This window comes from Corvus brachyrhynchos, unplaced genomic scaffold (assembly GCF_000691975.1).
Source record: "Corvus brachyrhynchos isolate BGI_N302 unplaced genomic scaffold, ASM69197v1 scaffold162, whole genome shotgun sequence".
NCBI classification, from domain to species: domain Eukaryota; kingdom Metazoa; phylum Chordata; class Aves; order Passeriformes; family Corvidae; genus Corvus; species Corvus brachyrhynchos.
Window position 1 is genome coordinate 6,671,591 of NW_008236696.1, and position 14,636 is coordinate 6,686,226.

General features: G+C 44.0%; 1 long non-coding RNA gene across 2 annotated transcripts; it reads right to left on the minus strand.

The window, feature by feature from the left end:
- Nucleotides 1-3,138: 3,138 nt before the first annotated feature.
- Nucleotides 3,139-14,630, minus strand: LOC108444884. Of its 2 annotated transcripts, none has more exons than XR_001859601.1 (4): nucleotides 14,112-14,630; nucleotides 11,362-11,457; nucleotides 8,266-8,414; nucleotides 3,139-8,181 (listed from the first exon to the last, which is right to left on the minus strand). It is a non-coding gene; the product is annotated as an uncharacterized LOC108444884 (long non-coding RNA). The 2 variants fall into 2 exon arrangements; XR_001859602.1 differs by having other exon boundaries at nucleotides 8,266-10,253.
- Between the last annotated feature and the right edge of the window lie 6 nt (nucleotides 14,631-14,636).

Consider the following 14,636-nt stretch of genomic DNA (forward strand, 5'->3'; position numbering starts at 1 on the left):
TGAATGGCCACATCTTTATTTACATTCTGAGATTTGAATTCATACTCTGACCTGTGCAGTGAGACATGTCTCTTTCTCCACCACTGCTGCTTGCCAGGGAATGCACAAATAAAGCAAGGTACTCCCTCCTGCCACCAAGGACAAAGTGCTCTTATTAGTCAATAGCTGCTGGCAAGCCCTGAAGGCTGGACATGCTTCTTGTTTCAGCAACCTGGAGTGAACATGGAAAGCACCTGGCTACAAGGGCTGTAAACAAATAGAGACTTGACTGGGAGTTGCCACATAGCACAGGAGTTTAAATGAGATACAAACCCAGGCACCTCCTATTACTAAGGAAAATGCAAGCTGCCATTTGTCTCTGCACAGTTCTGTTTTCCAGTGCCAACACACCCTGACCAGAGACAGTTTGGCATGGAGGATTCGCTGGGCCTGATGCAATGTTCCCAACCTGGGATCAGATTAGTCCTAACCCAGGATCTTATGCAAATCCAAGGCTGAAGGAAGCTTGAGAATGAAATAAGAGAAAATCCCCCTGATCAAGGTTGCTGATAAAAGCAGCCGCCTCCAGCCGGTGAGCAGCACCGCCCACAGCCCGGCTCCTGTCGTGCCAGGCTGGGCAGGGGCTGGGGTGGCTAATGACAGTCCAGCACCGAGAGCCCATCAGGCAGGAGGAGAACAGGATGTTGTCCCATCCCACGCACAGAACAGCTCTATCTGAGTGAGCAGGAGGCCCTGCCAAAAACACAGACAGAGGCAAACGTGTATTCCACCATCTGTGGGGAGTCCTGGGGCAGCTGTGCTCATCTCTCAGCGGTAATGGCTGTGTGGAGGGGCTGAGTGTAGGCACTCTTCATTTTTCTGGGCTTGCTAGATATCCTCTGTTCAGTGCATTATGTATCTGCTTTCTAGTGTGGACAAGATTTAGGAGTTAAGAGGGTCTCCAGGGTGCCTGTATTTCCTACCTGCTTACAGACAGTACTCACAGAGTGTTTGTTGTGGTGTACCTTCACTTAGAAGGGATTTACTCTAGTTATCCCAAATATTAGGAGTGGAACTAGGTCCCACAATTTGTTTCACACCAATAAATGCCATTCAAACGGCAGCAACTTCTCTCCCCTGCTCTTGATGCACAGGGTACACACTGCAGCGAAGTAGAAAGTGCCGCAATTGCAGAAACAACTTCTAGTAGCCACTGTGATCCCTGATAATTACTCTTCTTAACCTCCCCTGGTGCCTTACAGATGCTTGATGGCTGCTCAGCAAAGCCAACTGCGTGTCCTACCTGCGCAAGACTCTTGGTATCTGGTATCAACGTGACTAAGATCGACTTGCAGGTTCCGTCACTTACCATTCCCAAGAAACTTTCTCCTGGAGGCAGTCAAGGCACAGGGCTGCCATGGCAGGTATTTTGCCCAATTAAGCAAGTGAGCAGTGCTAAGTGGCTGGTTGACATTTAGAGCAGAGCAGAGCGGAGGAAGACAGACTGGAGGGAGATGTTGCAACCTTGTTTGTGTTGGCAGTGGATGGGGTTGCGAAAAAGCCCTAAGAGAAAGTAACAAACAAAGGGTGTGTCTTGAAAGGAGGTTGAGTTCAGAAAACTTTGCACAACGTGCAAGCAACACGTGCAAGAGCCAGGTGATTCAGAGCTGCCTTTCCTACGCTCTTGTGATCTAAATCCCCCAACAAAAAGGACTAGTATGTGCAAATCCAGCAAGAGCCTCCTGGCCTCTGGACCTGGTTTTCCAGGAAGAAAACCTGGCCCTGTTGTACAGAATGACACACTGAGGTGCAGCACAGGATGTTTTTAGGTTGTGTTTAGAGACTCGGACTGTTTAAGATCAGACTTGGAGGTAGTGGCCCAGTATTTTAGTTTTCATGTGGCTGAGTTTCTTCTAACATAAAGCTCCTCTTTACATTGCCTCTTGTAAGTCAACCATTGTAAGAATATTTCAGATTCTTTCCATTAGATTGTTTTGTTCTGGGTTTTTTTTTTTTTCAAAATAGGAAACAGCTTTTGTTTGCTTGGGGGAGAGGAGGGTTAGCACTCTGTGTGTGTGACGCTTTCACAGAATCACAGTTTGAGTTGGAAAGGACCTTAAAGATCATCTAGTTCCAGCCCCCCGTCCATGTGCAAGGTATCACCCTCTAGGCCTGGCTGCACAGGGCCCTGTCCAACCTGGCCTTGGACACTTCCAGGGACACTTTAAGAAATATTCTCTCAGTCCAGGCCTCTAGAAGAGCACAGCAGGCAGAATCAGCAGTACCTATTGGTTACAGGGAAAATGTACTTTGCAGCTTCTTTCGGAGCGAAGTGCAAGTGTTCCTTGTTCCTTCGTTTGACCATACAGTGTTAATTACTGTTCCACTGCTGTGGGAGCACTCCCATAAAACACTGCTGTGTTACTTTACCGTAAATTTTTCTGAGCCCATTTTATTTCCTGGGAGGAGTGCTTATAAGATGAACATGAGTTTTTCAGTCCCTTTGGGGACCTGTTTAGAGGTCCCTCATTGCTTTCACCATTATGGACAGCCTTTCACCCCATCTTGCATGGCCAAGAGGAGATCACACAGTGGTGCTGACTCAGTGCTACAGAGAGGGGTTGTGTCATGAGGCACTGATGAGGCGAGATGAGGCAGTGATGTCATAAGGGTGGAATCTGCATATCCTGTTGGAATAAACAGATAAATGCCAAGTCAAGCTCCTCCATCATCTCTTGCATTCTTAGATTTTTTCACCATCTTGTTTGTGATTCAGCCTTTGAGGCACCTGCTATTTGTCTGTTTTTTTCCCACCACTGAATCATGGTCTCATTTGCACATTATCCCTTGCCTGAATTTCCCCAATCAGTGTCTAGACACAGATATCGCTGCTTTGTGAGGAATACAGGTGGAAAAGCATATTTTTATTCTTGAGGATCTCAGAAGCTTTTCTGAGAGGCAGAAAGTTTGCTCTCTTATTTGAACAACACACAGACTATCAAAAATCAGACCACGGCATGGGCAGAGATAGGAACACAATATGTAGGAAACACAGTACTCAGATAGGGCAGCCAACACTGTGTTCTTCTGTGTCTTAGTCTCTATAAATCAGGCAGGTGTCTCGCAGGCAGCAAATAAGGTCTACAGAAAGCACTCAAATCCAGTGAAAGAAGAAACTTTATGAATCAGCATGGTGTGTATGGAGGTCAGCGAGGAGGAAGGCAGAAGGACATTAACATGAGAATAATCATTTATTAAAACACTGCAGCCCTGAGAAAGAAGAGCAGGAATTGTTGATTTCAGAGATCATGTGTAACAACTGCCAGACAGGGGACTTCCCTTCTTCTCTACTGGAGTATGACCTCCATTCATACTTCGGCTGCTCTGGTTTACAGCTGTATGTTGTAGCTCTAAACCCCTTAGAGCCGAGTTCGTCTGCAATATTTTTTACGTAAAGCATTTATTTTAACAGCTTCCCTACATGGACTGTGTGCAGTTCTTTGGGGACAAGGCCATTTTTCAAAGTTAGTGCTGCAGAGACAATAAAAAAGAGCTAAAAGAGATTAGAGTTTTGACTCTTACTATATATCAGGGAAATCTTACTGGAAACCTCAGACAGATGCACAGTAAAAAGGCTAAGCATGCTGCTTCTGTGATATATTTGCCTGAAATTGCTAGAAGACTCATATAACTTTTCCCTGTTTGCACTTGAGAAACAGATCGCTTCACTTCTTGATCCAAAGTTTGAGCAGTTCATGCTTGAAAAACTGCAAACCAAGGGGCATTGGCTGATAATCATGTAGTTGTGCTGCTTTTTTGTCCTTTTTTTTTGGTGTATGTTGACAGCACATAAATCATCGTAGCTTTCCAGATAGTTATATTGGTAGAGCTCTGCTCCCAGGATTTAAAGGCAAAGTCTTGCAACGTGAGGACTGAACATCAGCTGAGCCATGGCCACTGTCACTGTCAGCTTAGCTGATAATAAAAGGAGGTTAATCCAAACTGCATCGACTGCAGGCCTGTGTCCAGCAAAGTCACACTGGCTTTGTTTATTACAGGCTAAGAGGAAGCACATGGACAGTTACCACAGCTCAGCTAATATATGGTAAGTTGCTAAGCTTGTAAGCCTTGAGTCCCTATTTTCTGAGTCACATCTGACACAGGAAATGGAAGACAATAATTAATGAGATATGGCTATACAATAGAGAGAGATGGTGAGATAACCTTATTACATATTTCACTGGATCTTTTACCAAACAGATGATAGACTCGTTATAAAGGGTGCACAGAACAAAGAGAACATTGACATTTAAAGAGATTCTGCTCCGGAAAGCAGCCACAGAATTGGCATGATGGGTTTCCGTGACTTTTATGTTTGGCTTTCGGGTGAAGGAACAGCTTTGTGTCTATTAGACCTGCAAAGTGTTGCAATGTGGGAGTTACACTGATTTTTAGTCTGATGAGATTTTGGTCTTGAAGTATGCTTCTGTTCCTTCCTCCATCTCTTTTTTTCCTTCTTTTTTTCTTTTTTTTTAAACTTCATTTTCCATGAAGACCAGCTAGCAGCAGCTTTTGCTCCACTGTTTTCTTTGTTTGTTTATTCTCACTTGTTCACAGGGCAGGGCTGCTTTTCCCACTATGCTGTGGCAGCTTCAAAGCTGCCTTCACACAAGCTTATACCACCCTAGTTTAACCAGTGTGAACTTTTGCATTTGGTGATCGACATCAGTTGTAGAATGTCTTATCCTTATTCATTTACAAACTCTTCTAACCAACCAGGACTGAAAAAACAGCTCTATTGATACTAAAATAAGAGGCTCTGCACAGCCTTGTGCCCTGATTTAGTTAAAATTTCTTAAAACTGCTCTCTTTTAAATTAGCGCCCTTGACTATGCACTCGATACGTCAGAAACATCATGCCAGGGTTGTACAAGCTATTGAGTTTTATCCTCAGTGATATACTCTAAAAGCCTTTGCTTTCAATGAGCCTGGAAAGTAAGAATTTAAATGTTTGTAAGCTTGAAGTCTGTGAGTGCACTGGTGGAATCAAAGCAGTGGAAATATTAGACTAATACATGGGGTGAGACAAAACCACATCTGGCTCTGTGTCACCTGTCTCTGGCAAAGCACCCTCGGCAACCCTGAGTGACTTTGGGAGCAGTGGGTGCTGCCTGGTTGCATTTGGGATCACTTGGAACATGGTGTGTTTAAAGTTAGCGTAAGTCTCATAAAAACCTGTAGGTAACACCCAAACAAAAGGCTGCACTGAGGCCATTTTGCACTTTCTGAAATGTTTCTCAGAATCTGGGTTTACAGGAAATTGCAACTTTCCGGTCTGATTCAGGAAAACATGAAATGTCAGGTTTTTCTCTGGAACAGAGATTTCAGCACTCATTCAGCCCAGCCAGCAGGTGAGGAGAAGCTTAACAGCAGCCCATGGAGTTAGTGCCCACCACAGTAATCCCTTGAGCAAAGAGCACATGAGGCTGGTAAACTCTGAAAGGGAAGTCAGAATGACCCTAACAGAAAACCTTTCCTAAAGGAAACCCCATCTGTTCAAGCTGGCATGGAGGAGTGTTCTCAGGAGGAGCGAGATGCAAAGTTCAAGGGAACTGCCTGTGAAGACACACGGTGACGGCGCTGGGTTATATAATGTGCCTCGGTGTGAGGAAGCTCTTTGTTCTATTTACAAATCCCTGTATTACTGACAAGGAAACTTGGGTGGCTGCCCTCCAAAGACAACAATGAAGAAAGAAAGGTGGGTTTTTCTTGTCTTGCAGCTCCCATAAATCCCCTCCTATTCTTAAGTGTGATTTTTAAGATTATTTTTCTTTCCCCCATGTATAATCCCATTGCAGATTTTACAAATGTAATTACAAAGCAATTAAATGTGGGAGCAGTGAAGAAGACTGCACCAAGGAACGCTGAGCCTATTTGTTTGAAAACTCCACAGGTGCTGGTTACAACTTGGAAACACCAAGGTTATTGTGTCTGAAGAGTATTGTTTCATCCACAAAGAGGTCAAATACCGGAGAACATTCTTGGATATTATGTTAGATTTAAGTGAGACTTGTTCCTCAAAGACTACCTTATAAATCAGCTTATCTGATACAAAAGCTCCCAAACCCTGAGAAAACTCAGGGTGAGATTGGAACACCAAGCGAGAGGATAGAGCAGAGGTCACAAAATCATGAATAATGCAGAGTAAAGGGATAGAGAATGAATAATCACTCTTTGCTATAGCATGAGAATACTGATTTTCATTAGAAAACAATCACAATCACTTTTCTCTGCAGAAATGGGCTCTTATTAAATAGACCCCTCTAAGTCAATCTCTGGGACTCTGCCTCTACCATTCACTTTTCTGTACTCCTCAGTAAATATGTAGACTGAATGGTGTAGAGCTGTAATGTCCTCTGGGAATAACCCTTGGTACCTGTCACTAAACCCATTCTATATTTTTGCTGGTGAACAGTTTGGCTGTAGACTAGATGGTGTTCTTGTATTCACTGAAAAATTTATTTTGTGAGATTTTCATCATTAGCGAATAACAAGTTCCGTTTAATTTCCTGGGTACTTTGGGGCAAAAGGCATTTATTTGGTAAAAGCACATTATAAAGAACTACAAGGTTGGGATAGTCCTTCCAAGTCTCGCTCAAACTCCATTTCAGACACCAGGAGTCCTTTATCTCAGCTCTCTATCTAGGAAAATATTTACCCATTATAATGACCTAATCACAGGAAGGGGCCAGGGCCCAATTTTCTCATTTGCCTGCCTGTATCATCGTGGGGTGAGGCTTGATGCAGGGTGTGTACCAGTCCCAGACCCCTGTGCAGAGCCAGCAGTTGGTGCTCAACACCAACAGCGTCAACCAGTGCAATGCTCTGGGTGCTCTCAAACGCTGCCTGGTGATATTCAGCTTCTCCATCAGTGCCTTCCTACCATGGGAGCACCATAGCCACCTCATCAGGAATCTCTGGAGCAACATGGATGTGGCCAAAGCAAGGCCAAATAGGTTGTTGTTCCTACCTGAATGTAAAGAATGAGTGAAAGATCTTAACTGAAAGGCACTGGAACCATTCTGCTTAGGACAAAAGCAGAGCAGGAAAGAGCCCAGATAAAGTCATGGACCTTCACAGAGCTGCTGTGTTTCCACAGGTGAAGATGCAAGCTGATCTCTCTGTAATAAGATAGGGTGGGAAAGGTTATATTATTAGGTTGCTTGTTGCCTTAAACCCTCCTTCTCTGTAATGCTAAATAGAACAAATGCTTCAAGGATATAGGTCATTATCCCTGATCAGCTGCCTAAAGGGAGGAAACAGAGGGTGGTAAACAGCTGACACATGGGTGTAGCCAGCTTTTGATTTAATAGTGGGGAAAAGTGGCATTTTTCAGTCTATGCTTGGGAGGGGTGAGATGTTGAACAGGTGAGATGGACCTTCAGAAGTTCTGCAAATGCTGGACCTTGTGGCTGAAATGTAGGCAAATACCAACTGATTTTTTTTCCTCTTTTCCCTGCAGTAGGTGTGGGACTAAGAAACACAGGTGACACCAAAATGGCAGCTTCTCTGAAGCTTTGAAGCCATTTGACTCTTTCTAAAAGCTCTGTGTAGATCGGGTATTTGTAAGCATATTGCTTCAGGCTCACAACCTCAGCCAGCTCTTACTAGGAACATTATCACATTCCTGGAGCTGTGGTGGCTGTAGTGTGTCTGTAGCATCAGATACTTGAAGTGTTCTGAGAAAGGAGACAGAATACACAGAATAGACCCAGAATATAGGTGACTCTGACATCTTGAGGACTTGCCAAGGCACCAATGAGATCCTAAGATTTCTCCACTGCAGCCACAAACTCAGTGTTCTCAGGTTAATACTCCGAAGGGAAGATGGTGCTTCCAGTGCACGTTTACTCTCAAATTGTCCACTAGATTAGAGACAATTTGGAAGAGATCTGTGAGCAATCTGGTTTAGCTCTCTGCAGACATTCCTCTCCAGCCACAAGCAGCTCATGAGCAGTTTGAGCCCAGCTCCAGTGCCAGGGATCTGTCACCTCACTGGCAGCGGGGCTGGGCTGTCTCCTTGGTGATCCAAGTTTTTGATGGTGTGAAGAAATGCACATTCAGGGATGGCTGAGCCCAGGGATACTGAGGTGCCCTGCATTGGCTCTGTGTCCCAAAGTCAGACGGAGCAAATGGAGTAGCCTGTGGGCAGAGAAGCTCTTGGTCAAGGTCAAACACGTGGGTTGAAATGGGTCTATAAAAATTCTTCAGTCAGTCCATACTTACGTGCTGTAAGGTGATATATGGAGTTCTGAGGGTAACTAATGGAGGTAAGGAGTCCATCACTTTCATAGCCTGGTGTGATCTCCCAGAGGTTAGGAAGGGCTGTTGTCTCCTTTTATAGATGGTGCACTGAGGCACAAAGCTCCAGAGTACTGGGGAGAAACATGTTGGACAAATGTTTCTCATTAAGAAATGTTTATTTGTCAGACATGATTCCTTTCATGTAGTGTGTGTGGGAGTGTATCCATTTTAGCAAGATACTCTAGGAAATGTTTTCTTGGACTCAGCATGGAATTTCTGGCCAAAATGATCCTTTGCTGTGGCATGGTCATTCCTGGGCTGGCTGGGAGTCTGTAGGTCAGATCGTGGAGCTGAGGCTGGCAAGATGGGGAATTAAAACAGGGAAAACTGGTTCTCAGTCACTTCTGGCACTGTGATTTGTTTTTCATTGCATGCTTTTTGTCCTTTATTACAAGAGAGAAAGTCCTCCAAAATGTGGAGAAGTCCCATTTTTGTCACAGTAGAGATGGGAAAGATTCCAGACTCTCCAAGATATTGGCAAATGGTGGAAGCTTTTCCAGCTCAGTTCAAGCTGCAACTTTCCCCAAGTCCCACATCTGTTCTGTTGCAGAGCTGCATACTTAACCCTGGTTTTCTGCATAGAAAATGATGTAAATAAAACTATTTGCTTTTGAAAACTATTACTGCCTAATCACCTAGTGGAGAAAGGGCAAAGCTGGCAGCCAGGAACTGGAGACCCAGCAGCCATGTCCTCTCCTTTTGACTTCATTGTCCTCTGTTTACAAGCGGGTATGTCAGACTGGTCACACCTCTCAGTTCTCAAGGCAGTTGTTTTCCAAAGCAAATACTTCTCTTTACATCATTTTCTTTGCACGTATCTTTAGTATAAACCAAATTGACCTCTTGCTTTTTCAAGGCTTTAAATAATTTAGGACCTTTGTAGGAGGCAGATAGGTGTTTTGAAGCACTCCACGGAGGACACCTCCTGAGCCAGCAAATCCAGAGCTTTGCTGTTGCATAGGGCACTGTCTGATGGCACTATGGGATTTGGGCTACCTAGTCCTCTGGGAACATCCACCTCAAGTTACTCATCCTTGCAATTACCAACTGCACAGCTTTTGATTTCTTAAACTCTTCTCATCAATCCTGTTCTTTGCTCAAGTATGCCCAAAGGCTCAGAAAGGGAAATGGAAATGTCCAGGGGTCAAGCACAGAAATCAAGTTTTGTTCAGATGAAAACTATCAAGAGAGAGTGTGCTACCTTTGAGCAGGGAGGCCAGAGGGTCATTGGCTAATTTTGCAGTCTTGCCACAAAACTCCTCTTGGATCTGTTGTTCAATGCAGCTCAGACTGATTTTCATCCAGAATAGCTCTTCATATTTTAATTTTGGTTTCCTTTTTTTTTTTTTTTTTTTCATTGTGAATTATTTATCCTGTGTTTCACCAAGGGAATCTAATTTTCTCATCTTCTCCCTTCCTAATATTTAAGATCTCTCTAGGTGTCTCCATAATACACCCATGTTCCCTGATGGAAGAGGTTATAGGAAAAATCCACAGTTGGCATTTTTAGCTTGCAGAGATAATATTTTTGTGGCTGTATACATTTCTGTGTGCTGGAACTCTATTTACTTTAGCAGAAGAGCCCGTAAGATTGATGAGAGAAGCAACATATTTAAAATATATGTTTTGCAAATGTGTTAATGACTCTATAGGCTATAGGTCCCTGTGGAAATAAGAAGAGGCATTCTTTTAATAACAATGGAGCGCATCCAATTTTTCTTCCTACTTAAGTTATTTCCAGCACATTCACTAAAATACTACCAGATTCAATAATATTTGTCTCTTTCTTGGCTTCTTACATACATAGCTTTCTTCCATGACAACAAATCCAAGATATTAAAAAAGGAATGATGATGTGTTTTTGTTGTTGTTGTTCTTCTAACCAGCTGTCTCTGCTCATCTTGCTGTCACTAGGAGAAGACATCTGCTTAGTAGATTCAATATTTTCACTTTGATTCTCAACAGGGAGGTCAGAGCCCATGCAAAAATGTCCCCCAAAATATTTGTTACCACAAACGTTTCTTTTAAGACTGAGGTACTTTGTTTATTTAGTGTAGGCTCCATAAAGTATTTAACTGATTCCCTTCCTGTAAAGCAAAGCACTTATGATTTCAATGCTAAAATCTGGACATGAGACATTTACCATCAGTGAGATACTGTGCAAGATATCAGATGGTCTAAAATACAAAGTCTAGTGGCTTCTGCTTTAATTATATCACATCATTTTGATGCGATACTAGAAGTTTGCTTTTTTCCCCCCACTAAACTGAGACCCAGAAAGTGAGGATTGTTAATGAAGTTATCAACTTCTTTACCAATTCTTTGTGTTAATTTCATCAAAGTTCATTAGAGAAAAGGAGGAGTGCTAGTAATGGTTTGGATGTGCCAAAATGCTTCAGGCAGTTCTTTCTTCTAGGCAATTCTCCTTCCTCATTAACCAAAGATCCAGTCTAGCAAAACACTTCAATCCTTAAATCTACCCTGTTCAATGGAACGCTTAAACCTAAGCTAAAATCTCTCTGGGCTCAAACTGGATTTAAGCATGTCCTTAAAATGAAGTATGCTACACTAGCACATTGCTCAACTGGAATTTAGCAGTTTTACAAATCTTTACCATTCCTGAGGCACAGGCAGCTATGGCCTAGACTGTAGATGGAGCAGAGCAGGGAGCATGGCCTGAAATATGTACAGGGAGGTCTATACTTCCCTGAGCTACCCCAAACTCACCATGGCCAACAGTGAAATGATATGGAATTAGACAGGACTGATGGCCAGGTAAAACTGAGCATCTTGTTAGCCACTTGCAACTCCAAAATGTGCACAGAGATGGAGGGTTTGATGATGGTTGCTATCTCTGACACACTCACAGAAAATTGGGGTGTTTGTTGGAAATTGTATTTCTCATCAGTGAAGATTCCCTTGGGGTTTTGGCCCAGTCTCAATTGCTGTCAGAGATCTGTGATTCACTCAAGCCTGCTCAGTACTGTATCTTGCATTCCTGTCTGGGTGCAAACATACCTGCAAAGTGGGGAATGACAAAGCTTGGCCCACTGCTGTTCCCAGATTCCTTCCACCAGGCAGCACACCAGCGTCTCTCAATCAGGAACAATCATCCTGTTTGGAAATTAATCAGACTTGCAGGATGAGTCTTTTCTCTCCCGTCTGCCTGCTATCCATGCTGGTGTTTCCTCATTCCTTCCCCAGTGCCACAGGAATGCTATTGCTGTGAGCTCAGATTTTGCATGTGTTTCCAGGAATACCCGTTGGAGACTGAAGGGTCAAGTGTGACACTGCATGTCTTGGTGGAAACTGGCGTCCTCCTGGCGAGGCGGCTGAAAAGTGCTGCGGTTTGGGGCAGAGGAGTCTCCAGTTGATCTAACACTAATTGCATCTGATCTTTGTCTGTAAATTAGGTGGCAGCTCTCCCAAAAACACATGCTTAGTGTGTTTTCCAGCCTCCTTGGCTTTTACCCACAGAAAAATTAGTTCACCAGGTGGGTGACTTTCCTGTTGTTCTAGAATTGTTGCTACTGAGGGAATATGTCAGTTCCCCACAACTTCATCTGATTAGGAGCTGAATTGCAGCAAAAGTGACTTGGATTAGAGATAAAGAAAACGTATCCAACTGTGAAGCTCTGTAATGGATCCTCTAGGTATTCTTATGAGCAGGGTAGGTGGACCCCTGTCCGGTATGGTTTAGGTGGTGCTGCTCCTGCTTTATGGCCTGAGATGGATTTCCTGTGGCTTCCTAAGGGCTCTTCCCATTCTGAGTTTTTGTTTTTCGATTTTTGCATCTGAAATCTCACTGAAGAGACCCAAATTCTGAAGAGCGAGATTTCACTTGCTGACTTCTGGAAAATTTGCACAGAATGGGGTCTGATAGGAGGTAATGGTGTGTCATTCCCTGCTCTAAACCATGTGCTTCAGGTTTCTAAGGGCTCCTCCAGACATGGGAAGGTGAACTGACTGGTCTAAAGTCACACAACACAGGGAAAGTAGGAGCAGAAGCCAAGTTTCCAATCTCCTAGTCATGCACCTTAAATGCTAAAAAACTTAATTTCCTTGAATTAATACTTGCCCAGGCTGACTCCTGTATTCCTGCTTCCTGACTGGCCTATGCAATGTCAGACATTTCAGTCTTTTGCTGTTTAATTCATTTTGCTGCTATGGTGCAGGGTGTGGTAGATATTACCAAAGGAATGATTGTATGTTTGCCAGTATTTTTGATTCTTTCCAGGCAAAGAGCAGATTTTCACAGCCAGGCTCAACACCTTGAATTTTCTACTTTCATTTCCAAAGTGTGTGATATTGGTCATGATAGGAAACTGAAAAAAACCCAGAAAATTCATGCTGCGTTTGACAAGGCAGTGACCGTTCTGGGCAGCACGTTACAAGGGTAATGGGCTGCAAATCAAACTTCTGCTGCTGTGCTGCAGAGGATTAGTCACAGTTCATCTACCAGCAAAATGGAGGTAGCAGTAGTTGCTATCTCAAACTCTGGAGGCTCAAAGCTTAAAACTTTTGGGATCATTTAAAGGAGGCTGCCGTGGATGGGCACAGTATTCTATCTTCTGTTAACAGCACTGGAAAATTTCATAAGCTTGATGGATAAAGAAGCAATAATTTTTGGATATGGGACAAGGAAAATATTTGACCACTGGTTTTCTCTGAAATACTAAATGGAGAACACTTGTCTCTCATCAGTGGGCCAAAGGGTTTTTTTTTTGTGTTCATATACTTCCCCTAGATACTAGCTGACACAACACAAGGGCTGTTGCAGATCTGCAAGAAAACTTGAAGAAAAAAAAACCAAAGCAGGCAACAGTTCCTGTGTATATCTGCCATTGAGAGCTCCACTATGCTGAGGTTGACAGACATGGGTGCCAGGAAGCCCCTGGTGATGACCACCTGCTCCTGGTGGAAGAAAATCCCACTCTGAGTTGTCCTCGGGGTGCAATGCAGGAGCATGACCTCGCAGCCCAGTGGTTGAAACACTCAGCTGGAAGGAGACAGGTGAAGTGTAGGTTCAGGGAACTGAACCTGGGTTTACAGGGCCTCAGGGGAAGGCTTTGGCTGCTCAGCTTGAGCTGCTGCTATGGTCTCTTCCATCTGGAAATCAGCCGTGCCCGTGTCTTTCACAAGAGGCCATGTTCACAGAGCACTGCTGGCTCTCTAGGTAACACCTATGGAACGGGGCCCAGGTGACTCACGCACCGTTCGGCTTTGGTTTAGGATCTCAGCAGGGTTCAAACACCGGGTAGGTGGCTAGGACAAGGCTGGGGTATTTCTAGTCATAGTCCTAACGCTGTGGCCGTGACTGCTCACGCAGATTTAGCTGCAGTGCTTCTAAGGAGAGAATCTGGCTCTGGCAGGCCTCTGTTCCTGGGGGGAATTTAGCACGCGGCCAGTGCAGGACATCAAATCAACCCCAGATGGGGGGTTTGCACTGAGGACTAAATTTGGGAAATGCCACACTTTCCCTTCTGAGGGGTCTGCCAGGGTGAGGCGAAATCTCTTGGGGTCTCCGATTGGGAAGTACACTGGTTTTGGCAGCCAGGGAAGGTGGAGAGAAGCTGAATCACAATTCTCTGCTGCAGCTTCTTAAGTCTTTTAGGCACTTATTGTCCTTTCTTTGTGTCCAAACGAGCAATCTTGCCCTCCTGGGGCTGTCAAGCACTGACTGTATAAGATGTAAACATCTTCTGAAAGCACACACCAGAGCCCTTTATTTTAAAAATGAAATACATTTGAAGTGCCTAAAAACTCACCCAGAAATCTCTTTCCAAATGAATTAGGCTTGGCAACGCTCCCCTCCACAGCCTGAACACAACGTAACCCTTCTGTCTTCCAGTTCTCTTCAGGGCAGATGCAGACACCGAACAGCTACTTAAAGTGTAACATTCCATTATAAAAACAATCACACTCAACATCCCAATTTATTTTAATTGCAGTCCTTAGAAATAGCCACAAAACAATCAAACAGAAAGCAATCAGAAAATAGTTTCCCTTCCCCCTCGCCTTTGTATTCTCGACAAGTTTTGTTTTGAATATGTGAGAAGGCAGCTCCTTTGGAACTCTCAGCACCTTTTACCTCCCCTCACCTTGTTCTTCGCCCCAGCTGGGGAAGAACAGATTAAAAATTGGTTGGAGGAGCACCCAAAGAATCATAAGTAGCCCTGGACAAATCTTCCCTGTGAAAAATTGGATCCTGCAAGGCACAGGGTGCGTTTCTGTGTCTAAGGCTCCCTTGGCTCCGGGATGCAGAGCAGGAAGGTGATGCTCACAGGGTCGGG